This window comes from Castor canadensis, chromosome 5, assembly GCF_047511655.1.
Source record: "Castor canadensis chromosome 5, mCasCan1.hap1v2, whole genome shotgun sequence".
Lineage (NCBI taxonomy): Eukaryota > Metazoa > Chordata > Mammalia > Rodentia > Castoridae > Castor > Castor canadensis.
Genome location: NC_133390.1, coordinates 159,092,227 through 159,111,320, shown reverse-complemented (window position 1 = coordinate 159,111,320; position 19,094 = coordinate 159,092,227). Strand labels below are relative to the sequence as shown.

Sequence of the window (19,094 nt, the reverse complement as noted above, 5' to 3'; positions counted from 1 at the left end):
CCCGGTGGCCGGGCCCGGCCGCCAGGCTGCGATGGCGGCGGCGGCGGCGGCTCCGGCCGGGTCCTCCCGCTGCAGCCGCTGCGGAGCCGCCGAGTCACGGCGCCGCGGACACGCGCCCGGCCCGCCTGCCTTCGCCGCCGCCGCCTCGGCCGCCAGCGCGCCCCCGCCTCCGCGCGCCCCGCCCCGGCTGGGGGCGGCCGGGGGCGCGGGGGCAGCACCCGAGCGGGACCTGTAGGGCGGCCGCGCCCGGTAGTGCGGGGCAGGGGCCGAGCAGCGGCGCTGGGGAGGAGTCTACGAAGCTGAAAGAACAGCTCCAGGGGCAGGGTCCTAAACCGGCATGTGGGGAAGGGGGTTGGGGGCACCCTGAGGGAGAGCAAAGAGGCCAGATAAATAATCCTGGCTCGGGGAGGACAGCCGGGATTCGGGGCTCGAAGCCTAAGGCTAGCTAGCCCTGGAGGCGAAGGTCTGAGGTATGGCACCAGAAGAGAGAGGGTCTCAGATACAGCTTGAGGGAGGGGACAGAGGAGTGGCACTGGGGTAAGGGTTGGGTTGGAGGAGAATGAACTAAAAAGATACCTGGGTCTGAGAGGGTGGCTCTGGACAAGGGGGTCTGAGGGGCTGCCCTGGGTGTGTGTGTGGGGGGGGGGTTGGATGTTGAGAAGCTAAAAGAATAGAGCTGAGAAGGTTTAAGGGGGCAGCCCTGGGAACATTAGGTGAAGTTCAGGTGAAACTCACTCCTTCAACCTGAGAGGGAGAGCGATCACCCAGCTGAGAGGTTCATCTTTCATCCCAAGCAGCCTATATTTATCTGGCACTTTCTGTAGGTAGGGCTCTGGGCTACTTGGGATGCGGAAAACAAGCAAAAAGGAAGACCCACTTACTGAAGTGTAGAGGTGAGAAGTGCCGAAAAAGCTTCAGGCAAGTGTTCAGGGATTAAGGGAGGCCAGATGAGGGTATGGAATAATCAGAAGAGGTATTAGGGAGGAGATGGGATTCAAGCTAGGTTTGAAGGAAAGGTGAGTGGAGAGGGGGAAGTTGATGGCACACAGGATGTGATTGGTATCATAGGTCAGTTTTTCTGAAGTGCAGGGTTCCTATGGGAGGGTGCTGAGGAATGAGGAAAATAGTTTAAGATGGTGAATGCTATTACATGCATATGAGTTGTATTCTGAACGAGTGGTGACTTAAGGTTTTCTTGAGCAGAGTGATGTATGGAAAAAAAGGTATTTTATGGTTACCTGGTAATTTGCAGGTGTGGAAAGGGCACAAACTCTAGAGTCAGATCTGTGTTAATTTTACTTTCATAAAATGATGCCAATATTACTGTATAAAATTGCTCCATGGGGGCTGGTGGAGTGGCTCAAGTGGTAGAGCACCTATCTAGCAAGTGTGAAGCCCTGAGTTCAAACCCCAGTACTACCCAAAAAAAAAAAAAAAAAGATTGCTCCTTGGCAATTTTATAAGTAAGTGTTCTCTTTTAGTTCCCCTCCTAGAGTAGAGAATAACCAGAAGAGACAGAAAGATGAGTTAAGAGATTATTGTAATAATATCAATATAAGGACAAAAGGAACATAAATAATAATTAATGTTTATTGAATGTCTACTACATATCAGTCACTGGGTTAAGTAAGCACTGTACTGAATTAAATCACATGTAATCATCATATATGACTCTTGTGAAACAAGTGTTATTATTATTCCTAATCTAGAATAAAGAAATGGAGGCTCTGAATAAATTCAACAAACTCACAAGATTCATAAAAGGTATAGCTAGAGCAATCTGACCTCAGGGCCCTTTTTTTTTTTTTTCTTGGATGGCAGGGGATGAGCGAGATAAAGGGCATAAAAGAAGAAGGAAAGGAGTTTGGGTAATGACCAATCCAGAAGATGAATGATAACATCTTCATAGAACTGGAGTCATCACGAGGAGGAATTGGTTTGGGGGAGGTGACAAGGAGTTTGTTTTCAGGCTTGTTGAGATTGGGGGTGGCCACAAGGTCACTGAGATGGGTATAGCAATGAGGTCAGAAGAGGTTGAAGAAAGGATATTTTATCAAAATAAGAGTAAAACAGGGCAAAAGGCCAAGGGCCCCATCTTAAAACATCTGAGAGGAGAGCCAACAACAATGAAAAGAGTCTGAAGAGTGGTCAGAAAGATCAATTATCAATTATAAGTTTCAGAGCCATACCTCTTGCTCTTCATGCACCTGCTTTACAAGCTTAAAGCCTTGAGTTCAAACCCCATTTCCACCAAAAAAAAAAAAAAAAGAAAGATCAAAGAAGGCTGAGGATGTAGCTCAATGGTACATGCCTAAGGCCCTAGGTTCAATTCCCAGCACCACAAGAGAAAAAAACAACAAGCAAACAAAATCGTTGAAGTATCAAGATTGTGGAGGTGTCATGGGAAAAGTGTAGGGAGAGTTTCCAAGAGAGGTGAGGAGTTGGCAGTCTGAGGAGTTCAAAGAGATTGAAGACTGGTAAACACCATTGAATAACTCATAGCCTTGGAGGGAGATAAAGACAAATAATTGTGGTTACATAAGTTATGACAGCAATGGGGACAAAGCATTGTGGAAACATTGAAGAAAGACAATGAATTGTCCAAAATTACAAGATTTGGGAGGGAGTATATTTCCAGAAGGAAGCAATAATATATTCAAGGAGGGAGAAAGAACTTCTTAAAAGACAAGATCTGTCTTATTCATGTCCTATGTCTAAGGCCAAATTCCCATGAACCACTCATGACGATATTGGGCCCACCTGGTCCACCATGAGCCAGCTACCAGGGATGGAGTATGTGGATGGTGGTAGGTAATTGATGGTAAGGAAAGAAGAGGCTGATATGAATAAAGGAATGTTTATCAAACGCATCCCTTGGATGGTCCTTAGCAACTGGGAGATCCCAAGACCACTGTGAAATCTGTTTGGATGTTAGAGGCAGTTTAGAAAGCTCCAGAATAATATACTATGATGAACTAACCAGAACTCTGTCATCTCAGCCTCCTGTGACCATGATAAGTGTGGGATAAAATAGAAAAAGCATTTAACTTAGAGTATGACACCTGGATTTGGTCCTTTTTTTGTTTTGTTTTTGTGGTACCGAGGCTTGAACTCAGGGCCTACACCTTGAGCCACTCCACCAGCCCTTTTTTTTGTGTTAGGCATTTTCAAGATAGGATCTCACAAACTCTTTGCCCAGGATGTTTTTGAACCTCAATCCTCCTGATCTCTGCCTCCTGAGTAGCTAGGATTACAGGCATGAGCCACCGGTGCCCAGATGGATTCAATCTTTCCATTAATTTCATTGTGCCGTTGGGCAAATTGCTATGTCTCTATGAGCCTTGGTTTCCTCATTTGTAAAGTGAAACCACTGTCTCCTATCTTCTCTATGGGAAGACTGCATGAATAGTTGGTATTCATTTTGTAAATAATATAGTCAACTGACCAGATGTTAGGAAAAACTTTGAAATTTATTATATATATAATATTTATATATTTGATGGGACTGGGTTTAAAAAATTATATATAGTATTATATATAACATATTAATTATATATTATATATATATTTAATGGGACTGGGGTTTTAACTCAGAGCTTTGAGCTTACTTGAACCATACCTCTAGCCCCCCTGAAACTGATAATCTTATCAAGAAATATTTATTAGTGCCAGAGCTCACTGTAGGCAGAGACTGGGGTCCTCTCTTTCCTCTACCTCCTCTCTTATTTCTTCATTCAACACATATTTACCACATATCTTTTAGATTCTGGATATTGGGAGGGGTGGGGAATATAAAGCATCAGTTATAGTTTCTGTCTGTAGAAAGATGGTCATTGGAGAGATGGACACTAATATAGACAACAACCAGAGAACACAGTAAGTGCTACAAGAGACAAAAGAACGATATATTATGGGAGTAGAAAGGCAGAAACAACAAATTGTCTAGAGGTGGGGCAGGTGAGATGGGCTGAGACTGACCAGCAGGAATTTGCCATGGAGAGTGGGAAGAAACTGTGTGTATAAAGACACAGATGTACATGAATGCCAAACCTAGTTTCATAACAATACCAAGACAGTATTTTTTCTTTCTTTTTTTGGCAGTCCTGGGGTTTAAACTCAGAGCCTCACGCTTGCTAGGCAGGCACTCTACCACTTGAGCCCTCTGCCAACCCTCTTTTATATTGGTTTTTTTCATGATAGGGTCTCACAATTTGCCTGGGCTGGCTTTGAACCGTGATCCTCCTGTTCTCTGCTTCTTGAGTAGCTAGGATTACAGCTGTGAGCCACCAATGCTGGCTTTTTTTTTCTTTTTGAGATAGGGTCTCATTATATAGTCCACACTGGACTGGAACTTGTCATCCTTCTGCCTCAGCCTCCCAAGTGCTGGGATTAGAGGTGCGAACCGCCATGCCTAGCCTGTTATTTTCTTTTTAAACTCTCATTCTGTCATGAGGGTACTATGTAATTTCCTAGAGGCTTCATGGCTTATCACCACAGGTGCAATGCAGAAGAAGACATGAGAACACAACTATCATCTCTTAAGTCAAACTTGAACAGAGTTTTAAAATTCAAAACAAAACAATTCTTTGCACTAAATACGTTTTGCTTTAGAAAATATGGCTATTTTCATTAAAATGTTATCTATGTTATAACAGGTTTATTGTTATTTTATTCTTTATGTGTATGTATTCATTTTTGCAATGCTGGGGATGGAATCCAGGACTTTGCTTGTGTGAGTAAGTGTTCTACCACTGAGATACAATCTCAGCCCCATATTGTTAATTATTTTTAGTTTTTTGGTGGGCCTGGGGTTTGAACTCAGGGCTTTGTGCTTGCAAAGCTGGTGCTAACATTGACCCACACCTCCAGTCCATTTTTGCTCTGGTTATTTCAGAGATGGGGTCTTGAGAACTATTTTCTTAGATTGGCCTTGAACCACAATCCTCCCTATCTAAGCTTCCCAAGTAGCTAGGATTACAGGTATGAGCCACCTGAGTCACTGGCACCTGGCTCCATATTGTTATTTTAAAGGAATTAATATGTACATATTTTAAAAATTTCTCAGTTTTGGTTTCTAATGCGGTAATTATCAGTAGATACAATCCATTTAACAGAAGCTTTTTTGGGACCTCAGTAAGTTTTGAGCGTGTTAAGGGGGGTCCTGAGACCAAAAGGGTTTGCGAACCCTGTTCTAGGCAGCAGGTTATCGCTGAAGGGTTTGGTTTTTTGGGTTTTTTTACAAATTTATTTAATCAAAGTTCTTGTTTGTTTGGTGGGTTTTTTGTTGTTTTTGAGACAAGGTCTTGCCATGTAGCTCAGGCTGGCCTATAACTCATGATTCTCCTGCCTCTGCTTCCCAAATGCTGAGATTACAGGCATGCCAGTAACAGCCAGTCCCTGAAGTGTTTTAAATAGAGGACTGACACAATAACATTTGACTTCTTTTGAATAAGTTCAATAAATATTTATTAAATAAGTGCCTAGTTTGTGTAGACACTATCCTAGGTGCTGGGATAGAATAGTAAACAAATTAAATAAAACTGTCTTTTCATAGAGCTTACATTATAATGGAAATGACAGATACCAAACAAAATCATTGAAAAAATATTTAAATAGTAGTAACTGTGGAAAAAAGCAGGAAGCCAGAACATGAAATCTGAGGAAGGTGTGTGTGTCTGTGTGGACTGGCTGAAGAAGACCATAGCAGGGAGAGGAGCTTTACAATCTGGAGGAACAAGGAAGTGAACCATACAGCTATCTGAAGGAAAGGAATTCCAGCAGAGGGAACAGTGAGTGCAAAAGTTCAGAGACAAGGTCCTGGCTGGCAAGTGTGAGGAAAAACCAGTGTGCCCGAGTGGAAGGAGAGTGAGAGTGCTAGAAGGTGAGGGTGATGGAGGGTACTCTATATGAGATAAAAAGCCAGCAGAAGTTTCTGAGCATCGAAGAGCCATCCTCTGACTTAGGGTTTAACAGAATCCTTTGGTTGCTGGGCTGAGAACCGATCAAAAGGGCATAGCAGAAAGAGCAGCAAGGAGACTAGTACAATAATCCAAGTTCAAGATGGTGATGACTTGGAATAGGGTCCAAATGAAAATAGTGAGATTAGCTGGACTCTTGATAGATTTTGAAAACTGAGCTGACAAAATTTAGCAATGGATTGGATCCAGAATATGAGAAAAAGAGGAGTCAAGTTATGCCGAACTGTTTAATCCAAGCAACTAGCAGAATAGAGTTGCCATTATCTGACACAAAGAAGACTGTAGTAGAGACAGGATTGGGTAGAAATATGAGCTCAGTTTAGGACATATTAAGTGGGAGATGTCTATTATACACTCAAGTGGATGTGGCAAATGGGCTATCTGATATATTGGAAAGAGATCAAGAGTGGAATATGAATTTGAAAGATTTCAGAATAAAGACAATATTTAAAAGCCAAAGGACTAGAAAAATTACTTAAGGAATAAATGTATGTAGGAAAGGAAAGAAGTACAATGAGTGAGTCCTGGGGCAACGCTAATATTTAGAAATGAAGAGGAATCATCAGCAAAAGACGCTGAGAAGGAATAGCCAAAATGATGGAAACCAGTGAGAAATCCTGGAAGCCAAGTGAAGAAAGTGTTTTAAGGAATGAGAATAATCAACTATGTCATACAGATCAAATAATTTGAAGAGTTAAGAAATGGTAATTGGATTTACCAATGTAGAGGTTATTGGTGATCTTGAGAGGAGCAGTTTTTTTGTTGTTGTTGTTGTTTTTGTGTGTGTGAAGGACAGGGGACAAAACCTGATTGGAGGAGGTTCAAGGGGAAATAGGAGAGGAATGGAAAATGTTGAGTATATATACCCATTTCAAGAAATTTTGCTACAAAGGGAAGAAGAAAATGTGGCAACCTGGGGGGAAAAATGGAGTCAAAAGAGAGTTATTTGTATTTGAGGTGGGATAAATAACATTTGTATACTGATTCAGACTGACCCAGTAAAGGGTGGTGGTGGTGGGAATTGCTGATGCAAGAGAGAGGAGGAGAATTGCTGAAGTCATGCCTTTGAGTAAGCAGGTATGCAAATGAGAGGTTGGTTATGAACTGAGAGAATTCATCCATGTGAGAGGAAAGAAGGAGTCTTTCAGGAGTAAAACTCTGGAACCAGTGTGGAGAAAAAGTTAGATTACATTGATGGACTACTTACTTTTTGTCTGGCGCTGTGATAGATCTTTTCCTCACAACCATTCTTGGTATAAGTGGGAGATGTTGTTACAATAAGGCAAGAAAAGTCAAGAACTGATGTAGAGCTCCTGAAGTTCCAACACACCATGCTCTATATACTCCCATGGAACTTTTTTCCCCCTAGGTCACATTGACTTCTCCAAATGCCATCCACTCTGGCAGAAGAAACTGCTTGACTCAAGAGGTAGCTTTCTTCATATAAAGGAAGAAAATAGTTGAGTGATGACAAGAATCTGCAGCAATGGACACATTTGGAATTAAGGGTCCTAGACCTGAGACCAAACTTACCCAAAAGATAAAAACATAAGTAGAAAATACAGGACTAGAAAAGTGTGATGTTCTTATCAGATCGATATCCTCGCATGTGTGCAAAGATAAGCATGCAACATTACTAACCGGAGCATTCTTTGTAATTACAAAAGACTGAAGTCAACCTAAGTATTTCCAGTTGGGTAAATTGCTGCATCTAAAAGAGGAACACCAGGTAGGTGTTGAAAAGAATGATGTGGGTCTGTAAACTGTTCTGATAAGACCTTACTTTAGGTCCCTCTTCATCTATTACTTGAACTACAACAGGTCTCCCTGCCCTCCTCTTGTCCTCTTGCAGAGTTTGCTACATAATTTATAAGGCCCAATGCAAAGTGAAAATGTAGTGTCCTTTATCAAGAAATGCTAAGAATTTCAAGATGGTGACAACAGAACACTAAAACAAGTGGGGCCCTATGTGACTGCAGAAGTTTCAAGCCCATGAAGTTGGCCCTGTTCCTTTAGTGCTACTCAACACCATAATCTTTTTTCCTACATGATATGCTACATGCCTATCAAGAAGGAACTCCAACAAAGTGCTGGTGGCTCATGCCTATAATCTTAGCTACTTGGGAGGCTGATAGGGAGGATAGAGTTTCAAGGCTAACCTGGGTAAATATTTTGGGAGACTCTGTGTCTAAAATAACTGGAGCAAAATGGACTGGAGGTGTGGCTCAAGGGGTAGAGCACCTGCTTTCCAAGCAGTATGAACTCAGGTTCAACCCCAGTGCCACCAAACAAAAAAAGTCTTCAGTGTGACCTGCTTTGGCAAACTTTCCTTGAACCCTTTAACAGTTTTATTAGCTCTTTATCACATTTTCCTTCCTATCTCTCTGGCCCCTCACTCTAGGTTTCCTTTGCTAGTTCCATTTCTTCCAAATGATCTTTTAAATTCGGAAATTTTATAAGCCCTCTTCTCTTTCTGTTCTTTTTTCTTAAGAGCTTTCATCCATTGCCACAGTTTCAAGTATCATCTGCATCCCAAGAACTACCAATTTTTTTTTTTTTGTATTATACCGGGGCTTGAACTCAGGGCCTACACCTCAAGCCACTCTACCAGCCCTTTTTTTGTGAAGGATTTTTTCAAGATAGGGTTTAGTGAACTATTTGCACAATCTAGCTTTGAACTGGGATCCTCCTGATCTCTGCCTCCTGAGTAGCTAGGATTACAGGTGTGAGCCACTGGTGCCTGGCTAAGAACTCTCAAATTTTGATTTCTATTTTTAGAATTTCACCCCAAACTTTTAAGTGCAATTGCTTACTTACTCTACTTCTATATGGTAGCATTTCATGGAATTCCCAAATCGTGAAAAGCCAAAGCTAACTTCCTTTTCTTCTCATTGAAAATCTCATTCCCGTTCTAGGCTTTACCAATTTAGTGATGTAGCAGGGAGGAGGGCCAGAAAAGATACAGACCATCCTGTGTTCTGATAAAGTGGCAGCGGGGAAGGGAGAAGCAGAGAGATAAAACTTAAAAATCTAAAACGTGAAGAAGGTCAGGTAGCACTGGGGTTGAAGTAGCCTATAGAGTTACATGTAACCATATATGGGTTAAACCTTGCCCTTTGCCTCTGTAACCTGCTTGCAAGGGTATATAAGGGGAGACCCCTTTGTTCTTGGGGGCTTAGCCTTTGGACATGAGTCCATTGAGTCTATGCCAGCACAATAAAGTGTTGGTTCCTTGCCTCAGAGTCTGTGTCTCTGTTCGAGTTTCCTATAACATTTCTTGGGGGATCATCCGGGATTGCAGAGACTATGATTTTTTTTTTCACCTCCCTTGTTGCTGGGGTGCATCCCCCAGATTGCTGGGAGAAGATCCCACCAGGTGCCAATGGACAGCTTGATCTGGAGAAGGAATTTGCCCTCCCAGCGAGTCAGGGTGAGGGCCTCGGATGCACAACAGAACCCAGTGAGGCACAGGAACCAATGAGGGAAGGGGAGCACCTCTTGCCAGGCTGGTAAGAATCCAGGTTCAAATTCAGCCTTGCCTCAGGAGGCAGAAGAGGAGACTGATCATCTCCCAGAGACCCCCAAATAACCCTGTCTGGGGTGAAACCGGGTCTTACAGGTTTAGGTAGTAGGGCGAGAGTGTGTGACTCACCTCCGGGAATTAAGGACATTGAGCTTTTCGCCAGAAATAGCTACAACTGAGGTTAAAGGACAGGTAACAAAAATTCAGTTCCAAAGAGGGAGACTCACAAGAGAACAGATACATCATCCTCCATTCCACTGGATAGCCCTCTGGGTATAATTTAAAAGTTTTTTTTGAGAGTGCACTCTAATTGTGTGTGTGTGTGTGTGTGTGTGTGTGTGTGTGTGTGTGTGTGTGTGTGAATTTGTTTAAAGCACTGGGCAAAATTTAATTTGTTCCCAGAATTCCAGCTCATCTTATGCATGCTTAAGGTGACATTTTTTCTGGCATGCTTAATTTATAAAACTTTTGTGTGTGTATGTATATGTGTAAGCATCTTCAAAATGATTCTTAAACTGCTCTTACAAGGTTAATGTGATATTCAAGGTAACAAAAAACTAGGGTGTTTGTTTTAAAGATCTCTATTATAAACTACTTAAGCTTTTTACATATGAACATGTAAACATCTTGAGGATGGTTCTTATTATAAAGTAAATGTAAAGAATTGTTACTCTGTTCTACTGCTATTTTTAAGAAAACCAGTTTCCAAACTTATTTCAATCAGGTCTCAGTAGGATGCAGGCACTCAGGGGTTAACACTCTGGCTCAGACCAGAAGAAAAAGAAAGAAAAAAAGGTGAGCACAGACTGCTACAGGAATCTTGAAATTTGGGTAGTTAAAAAATGATCTTAGCCTTTTTCATTCTGTCATAAATAAAATCTGGGATTTAATTCTCTCTTATATGGATCTATTAACAAATGGGATTTCTATAAATTGTTTTTACACAAAAAAATAATTTTAAGGTTGCTTTCTGTTTTTTTCATGCAAATATAAGGCTCTAAATTAAAAGGTTTTATGAGTTATTTTCAACAAGTAACATATATATAAGTATATGTATATATATATATACACACATACATATATATGGTATTAAGGATATGGTTTTTAAAAATACTTTTTTTATAAAAGCCAAACTCTGTTAAGCAATGACCCTTTCTTGGGGATGTGTGTGTGTGTGTGTGTGTGTGTGTGTGTGTGTGTGTGATACTGGGTTTTGTTAGACAGGCACTCTATCTCTTGAGCCACACCTCCAGCCCAGATACTGGGGTTTGAACTCAGGGCTTCATGCTTGCTAGGCAGATGCTCTACCACTTGAGCCACACCTCCAGCCCACTAAAAATACTTTTAAATAAAACAAAAAGGATAAAGACAAGCTCCCCCCGGGGATACAAAAATAAATTGTCATAAAGGTACAGAGTAAGTTGTCATAAAAAGATGGAGCTTATAAACGCTTGTGTAAGTGATTGAGTTGACTAAAATCCAATTACATTAAAGATTTTGTAAGGTCAAAATTTAATGTACTGATGTTAAACTAAAACTTAATTCTCTAAGCTCATAACAACAAGTCTATCTTAAAAATATGTTATTCTTGATAACATTTACAAAAAACTGTCTTAATGTTTTTTGTTTTGTCAAGATAACTGTCAGGAAATTTTGGTGCTACAGGTTAATCCACAAATTTATCAAGACAAGAGTTTATTAAAACACAGAGACAAGAGGCAGCTGAGCACAGGGAGTACTGCTGCACTGATAAGAGGGTTGAGACAGATTTACTTATGTAAAGCAAAATAGAAAAAAACCCCACAAAGCCAAAGTGCACCCTCCAAATAGGATAAAGAAGTAAAACCTCAAAAAGAGCACTACACTAGAGTTCAAGACCTCCAGTTTTTATTGGAATCAACAGAGTGGAGATGTTAGTCCTACTCCTTCCACATGTCAGGCAGAGGAAATTTTTGGCCTGGGATGGACAGATTGGGCCTATTTTTGAGGGGGTGCTCCATTGACTACAGTTTGATGGGGTCCTGCTATATGTCATGAGCCATCTGTTATGTCAACAATCTGGGATGTGATCCCTTATCAACATCTGAGCCATGATTCTTGGCCATTAGGTTTCGTAACTCCACACTTAGTCCCCATAAATATTTACCTGTGTTCTCTGGTGATTTTTGTCAGGGTTTTGGCTATTAAGATAACTGAGTCATAACTAAATAAAAATTCATTTAAGAGTTGGTTTATGTAAAATTTTCTAGATGACCTCATGGTTAAACAACTGTTGTTTTGGGTGATTCTAAAGCAGTTGGTACCCCATATGTGTCTGTTATTTGGCTATTTGGGTTTACTGACACTGTTCTCCCCCCCTACACACACATACCAACTGATGAGAAAATCTAAGATTTTACTTCAAGAACAACAACTAAACTAATATGTATACATAACCTCTATAGAGCTGTGATGCTATTGCTGGTTCCTGTACACTGAATATATTTATGTTTTTCAAGCCTTCTAAAATACAAAATTTAGATAAACACAATAACAAGAAGTCAATGGTACTAATATACTGTTCTGTTAGCTGGTAAATTGTCCATCAGAATTTTAACCATGGCTCTTTTAAGTTTTTGTCATTACAGTCTGATCCTTCTAGGGCATTTACAATCAAGTCCATAAAAAATGACTCTAACAAGTGCTTATGTGTCAACCAGGTTAGCTTTTTAGACATCTTCTTTTGTTGGAAGCCCACTGCCTAAGCCACTCCTTCTAAGCCCCTTTGTGGCTTAAATATGGCCAAAAGTGTCTAGTTGGTACTGACTCCCACCTGATCTGCTTGTTATTCCCTCACATCAAGCCCCACCCCCACCCCTGACGTGGGACCAAAACCAAACAAAATCTAGGAAAGAACAAATCTTCATGATGAGGAAACAAAAATGACCAAGAAAGATCTTCAGTCTACAGCTGTACCACCCTGAATGCACCAAATCTCCTCTGGTCTCAGAAGCTAAGCAGGGTCAAGCCTGGTTAGTACTTGGATGGGAGACAAATCTTCAGAAAAGACTGCTCAGAGACAAGCAGTTTGGAGACAAGGGGGGAATGCCATCAAAGCTCAAATGGAGTCACTCATGCCAGACCTCTCAAAAATAACCAAGGCTGAGAGGATTGAGGAAATGGTTCTTATACATGTGTGGTTATCTGGCATTAAAGCCCTTCCAGACACAAACTCATATTTTTAGACAGGGTCTTCTACTTAGAGATAAAATTACTATTTTTACTGGCTCTAAACATATCCTTTGATACTTCAGGATGGTAGTTTTAACTTTTTTAAACAACAAGTTTTCTTGGACATATATACTGATAGTATATTGTTGCCATGGTAATTCTACTTAGTAAAAGAAAAAAAGATACTGTCTGGGTAAAAGAATAAAATGTCCAACCATTAAAACCCCATTGGAGGGGTCCTTTTGTTGTTATCTTATCTACCCCCACTACAGTTAAAGTAGCAGAAATTGCTCCCTGGAGTCACCACAGCTGAGTAAAGCCAGCCTCTGCCAAGCAGGAGTGTGTACCTGACCTAGCCTCACCATGCAAGATCACCCTCTGGAATGCCTGTGCCCTTCCTCAGCAGGAACCTGCTTCCCAGGAGACAACAGGGGACCACAAACAGTGGGATAACAGCCCTGCTCTATTCACTTCAGAAGCTGACTAGTCTACACATGGAGGAATCTTGAACACGGGAAGAACCTCTGCTCTCCTCTACACACTTGGACTCTTACCTTTTGGGTTGGCTCTTGCAAGGTCTCCCCCATGTGCTGAATGTTATAAGAGAGCCGTTGTTGGGACCTCTGCATGGACAGCCATACTTTGTATAATGCACCCACCAACAGGTCGGGTGTTACATCAGCACATATACTCCCCAGGTTTACTAGGTTGCTGGTAAGCGTGGAACTGGAAGTCCCAGAGTTTAAAAAAAAAAAAATACAGGCTACATTTGTCATGGAAAGTGGGGCGGTGGGTCTTGTCTTGGGAGCATGTTTGATGTTACCCTGCCTGGTTCCCCTGGTATTACTGTCCATCAGGATCATTATAGAGGCCACTATAGAGAGAAAACAGCTGCCCATATAATGATGCTATGAAAATACAAACCCCTAAATCAAGATGATGCTCTTTGACCCTAGGTGGGTCTGAGCATCAAAGGGGGGAATAATGTAGCAGGGAGGAGGATCAGAAAAGAAACAGACAGACCTGTGTTCTGATAAAGTAGCAGAAGGGAAGGGATGGTGTAGCAGATAGATAAAACTTAATTTTATCTAAAACATGAAGAAGGTCACGTAGCACTGGGGTTGAAGTAGCCAATAGAATTACATGTAACCATATATGGTTAAACCTTGCCTTTTGCCTCTGTAACCTGCTCGCAAGGGTATATAAGGGGAGACCCCTTTGTTCTCTGGGTTCAGCCTTTGGCCACGAGTCTGCAGAGTCTATGCCAGCACAATAAAGTGTTGCTTCCTTGCCTCAGAGTCCCATGTCTCTGTTAGAGTTTCCTATAACGGTGATAGAACACCATCTTCCCAGTTGTTTATGCCAGAGACCTGGGAGGCATCTTTGATACTCCTTACTTCCTCCATTGCCAATCAACAACTTCTTCCTATGGATTCTACTTCATGGGAGACTTCCCTAACCTCATACAGCATCCTGTACTTCATAGTACCTATCCTAATTGTAACAAAGTACTAATTTGTGTAATTCCACCACTTCCTTTACATCATAAGCCCCATGAAGACAGGATGCCTGACTTGTTTAGAGAACACAGCAGACTTTCAACCAATATTTAAGTGAACAAATGTGTAATTCAGTACCTATGCTATGCTTCCAGTAGGGAGCAGCAGAGTATAGGTAATGGAAATAGTTCAGGCCAGCATTAAAAGGTTGAATTTAGATAAATTAACCTTTCCGAGACTCTTATTTCCTTTTCTGAAAGTAGGGCTAGTCTCCTTCCTTTGGATCAAAAGAGATAAGCAAAAGTGAAAGGCCTTCCGTGCTGTACAAACAGGAGAGAGTGTTATTAGAATCTGCTAAGGTAAATATTTGTTGAGGGGAAGAGGATTTGTGTTACACAGCTATGGAAAGGATTTGTGTAGAGACCTGACACATTCAGAAGAGAGGAAATGAAAGCTCAAGGAAGAGACTGGCCTAAGTCCAGAGCCAGCCCAAGGCCAAGCTGTGAAGTCAGCACAGTGTGTTCTTGGCATGCTGGTCTGTGCTCCCTGATCACCTCCAGTGCCCTGTTGCTCTGCTGTCTCCCACAATGACAGCCAGCTAAGTGCCGATAGCACATAATGTGCTATTTCACCACTCTCAGTAACACAGCTGCACCTTCCAGAGACAGAGGGAAGAACCTACTCAAAAGGAGTACATTCCAAGATAGGTATGTAGTATAATCGCAGCACTTGGGAGACTGAAGCAGGAGGATCATGAATTTGAGGTCACTCTGTACTACCTATCTCAAAAATGTAAATCAAAACAAAAAAGAAATAAATTCCAAACGATGAAATTTTAGATTTTGTGGAATGAGAGAAAATGGAAAATTAACAGGGATTAAGATAGTCTTAATTTTAGGCTGGAGAAGAATAATTATACAAACACAGACTGTGAGATTTGACTATAAGGGAAAACTTTTTTTAAAATTTCAAACTCATATGCAATAGATGTGTGTATATATATACTTATATATAATTTAATTGTAATCTACATTTAGCAAAATCCTCTTTTTTGGTATACAATTCTGTGAATTTTGACAAATGCAGAGAATCATATAAGCATCGCTACAACAAAAGTACAGAACAGCTCATCCCCCTTCCCAATTCCCTCATGTAACCCAAACCTCCTTCTACCCTTTTCCCTAGGCAACACTGATATATTCTCTATTCTCACAGCCTTTCCTTTTCTAAAGTGTTACGTAAATGGAATCATATAGTATGGAGTTTTGAATTTGACTTATTGGACTTGACATAATGGATTTAAGATTTATTGGCTGGGGATATGGCTCAAATGGTAGTAGAACCTGTGTAGCAAGCATGAAGGCTTGAGTTTAAACCACAGCCCTGCCAAGAAAAAAAAAATAAGATTCACCCACATTGTGTGTATCAAAAGTTGATTCCTTGTTATGCCAAGTAATATTCAATAATATAAATATGTCACAGTCTACAGTCCATTCCCTATTGAAGAACATTTGGGTTGTTTTGACAATTATAAATAAAGTTTCTGCAAGCATTCTCATACAGGTGTTTGTGTGAACATAAATTTTCTTTTTCCCCTTCTCTTTCTTCTTTTTTTTCATTTTTATTTATTTTTATTTTATTCATATGTGCCCCTTCTCTTTCTTCTTTCCTTCCCTCCTCCTCCCCCTTCCCCCTTTTTCTTCCCCTACCTTCCTCTCCAAATTCTTCTCTTCCTTCTTTTCTGATTTTTTGTTGAGCAGAGTTTCCGAACTCTAGCCCGATCTGAACTCTCAATTAGTCTGTGTTATCAGAGTTGTCAAATTTATGGGCATAGGGTTATTAATAATATTCCCTTATCCTTTTGATCTGAATGATCTGTAATGATATCCATTCTTTCTTTTCTGATATTAGTAATTTATACCTTCTCTCTTTGTCTTATCTTGATAAGCCTAGATAGAAGTTTACCAATTCTATTTATCTTTTCAAAAAACCAACCATTGTTTTTCTGTTTTCAATACCATTGAATTCTGCTTTTCTTATTTTTTTCCTTCTGCTAAGGTATGATTTGAGAACTTTCTTTTTTATGTTATAAGCATTTAAAGCTGTAAAATTTCACATAGTTTTAGCTGCAACCCTTGAACTTTGATATGTTGTATTTTCATTTTCATGCAAAATAATTTTCTAATTTTCCTTAAGACTACCTCACTTATCCATGGGTTATTTAGAAGTGTGTTAGTACATAGACTTTTTAAACCTGTTGAAATCACCATAAGAAGGAGACTAAGATAGAAAGGAGAAAAATAGAGGGGTGAACCAATTCAGGTTATAATACATATACACATGAAAATGTCACAATGAAACACCATGTATGGCTATCTTAAACAAAGAAAATGTCATTTTAAAAATTTTTGACAGGATTTTCCATCTGGTAGATTTATTGTCATATTCCCTTCAAAATCAACAAGATGCTTGCCATATTTTAAAGATTATAGGTTGCCACTGAAAGAAAAATTGCACACAGTCACTGTACATCAAGGTTGAAAACTGTCCTGCATGAAAAAATACTTAGAAATTGTATGAATAAAGAAAAAAAACATTACTGTGTTTAAGGAAAGAGCAAAGTCCTCATCCTGTGCCACCTAAATGCACAGTCACTTTAGAATAGGGATTTCTAGCTTCTGCCCTTTGCACTCATTATTATAATGTGTTCTTACCCAACAGTGTTCATTAAGACAAACAAATCCTTTTCTGAAGAGAACTTAAGGAAATTGTGGACAAATAACAAACTTTTAGCATGAAAACAGGTTAATGCATTAATAGCCTTTAGTAATATACATTAACCATATTTTTTCTTGGACTAGTGACAAGAAAAGATGAACATGCTTGTTAACAATGTCAAAAAGTTTAAAATCCAGTATCCAGGCAATTCCTAACAATGCTTCTATAGCTTTAAGCTCTAAACAATATAGAGTTTATGCAAATGCATTAAAGAATTCAAGCTTTGCAAATTACACCCAAGCATGTTATTAAACTATATATGCAGAAAGAAAATAATTGCATCAATTGATCTAGAAATCAAATGCAACTAGATATGAATACAATCCAAGTCTGTCTTTTAAAGAGAACATCAGCCATTTATTGAAAGTTGTACAAGAATTTGAAGGATTAAAGTCTTCTGTGACACAACACCATTTCAAATAATTTCATGTGTCAGCCGAGCATGAGGAGAGAGGGTGAAAGAGTGAGTAGCTCCACCTGGCAGCTAGAGAGTAAAAAGACTCAACAGCAGCTTCCCCAGCCTGCTTGCTGTCCTCCCTCGTTGCTTGTGTGTGTTGCATTAGTGGCGGCATGCTGAGGGCTAATTTTAATGCCATTTGCCTCATTATTAATGTCAAAACTCCTGCTTGCATTTTTTCATAAATTTCTTTTGCTGTATTAAAAATGCCTCTTCTACAGTGGAAGCAGTCTTGGCAGATATTTCCACAAAGATAAGTCCATGTTCTCGTGCAAAAGCTTCACCTTCTTTGTTTCCTTCTGAAGAGAAGGAAACAAAGCACTTTTATTTCCGATAAGCGTAATAACCATGTTGGAACTGGAATGCTGGTGAGCTCTTCTAATTAGGTCGTCAAGTGGTTGAATGTATCTCTCCTTGTAATGTCATATACTAGTAAAGCCCCCGCTGCACCCCTGTAATATGATCTTGTGATGGAATGAAAGGACTCTTGCCCTGCTGTATCCCATATCTGAAGTTTTATCTGTTTTCCATCAATTGTTATCTTCCAAGCACCAAACTCTACACCAATAGTGAGGTCAGGCACCAGCTGAAACCTTTTGTCTGTAAACTGTAGCAATAAGTATGATTTACCAACACGTGTCACCAATGATGATTTACTTGATGAGACAGGTGCTGACCATGGCTGTGGTCACTTGGTCTGTAATTTTTTTACAAAAATGAAGAACAAGAAGGCAAAACAGGTCCTGTCTGGAGAGTTGGTACCAGCAGGAGGGGGGTAGGATATAAGGAAAGAGTGAAGAAGGGTGAATATAGTGAAAATTTTATGTACACATGTATGTAAGTGGAAAAATGAGACCTGTTGAAACTATTCCAGGAATGGGGGGAGGGCGAATAAGGAAGAATGATGGAGGGGTAAATTCAACTATGATATGTTGTAAGAACTTTTGTAAGTGTCACATTGTACCCCCAGTACAACAGTAATAAAAAAAGAAGTATATTAATAATTTCCAGATATTTGGGGATTTTGTTATTACTGATTTCTTGTTTAATGTTGCTATGTCTAGAGAACAGGTTTGTGATCTTTCAATTTATTAAAAATTGTTAAAATTGGGTATAAGGTGATAGCTTAGTGGTAGAGTGCTTGTCTAGCATGTGTGGAACCCTGCAAAAAAAAAAATACTTGTTAAAGTTCATTTCACGGGGCTGGGCACCAGTGGGTCATGCCTGTAATTCTAGCTACTTGGGAGGCAGCCAGGGCAAACAGTTCATAAGACCCTACTCAAAAATATGCAACACAAGAAAGAACTGGCAGAGTGACTCAAGTAGTAGAGCACCTGCCTAGCAAGTTTGGGGCCCTGAGTTCCAGCCCCACTATTGCCAAAAATTAAATAAATAAAGTTCATTTTATGACCCAGAAGATGGCCTATCTGTGAATGTGTTTTGTGAGCACCTGAAAAGATGTGTGTTCTGCTCTTCTTGGGTAGAGTGTTCTATGAATGTCTGTTAAATTGAGTTAGTTAATAACGTCACTCAGGTCTTACATATCCTTGCTGATTTTCCATCTATTTGTTTATCAGTTATTGAGAGAATTTTTTGGTGCTGGGGTTTGAACTCAAGACCTTACATTTGCTAGGTAGGTGCTGTATCAC

The 19,094-nt window shown here is 40.2% G+C and overlaps 1 pseudogene; it reads right to left on the bottom strand.

Annotated features, from left to right (window-relative positions):
* Window positions 1-17,449: 17,449 nt before the first annotated feature.
* Window positions 17,450-18,098, bottom strand: LOC109695342 (ras-related protein Rab-2A pseudogene; annotated as a pseudogene).
* Window positions 18,099-19,094: the final 996 nt, after the last annotated feature.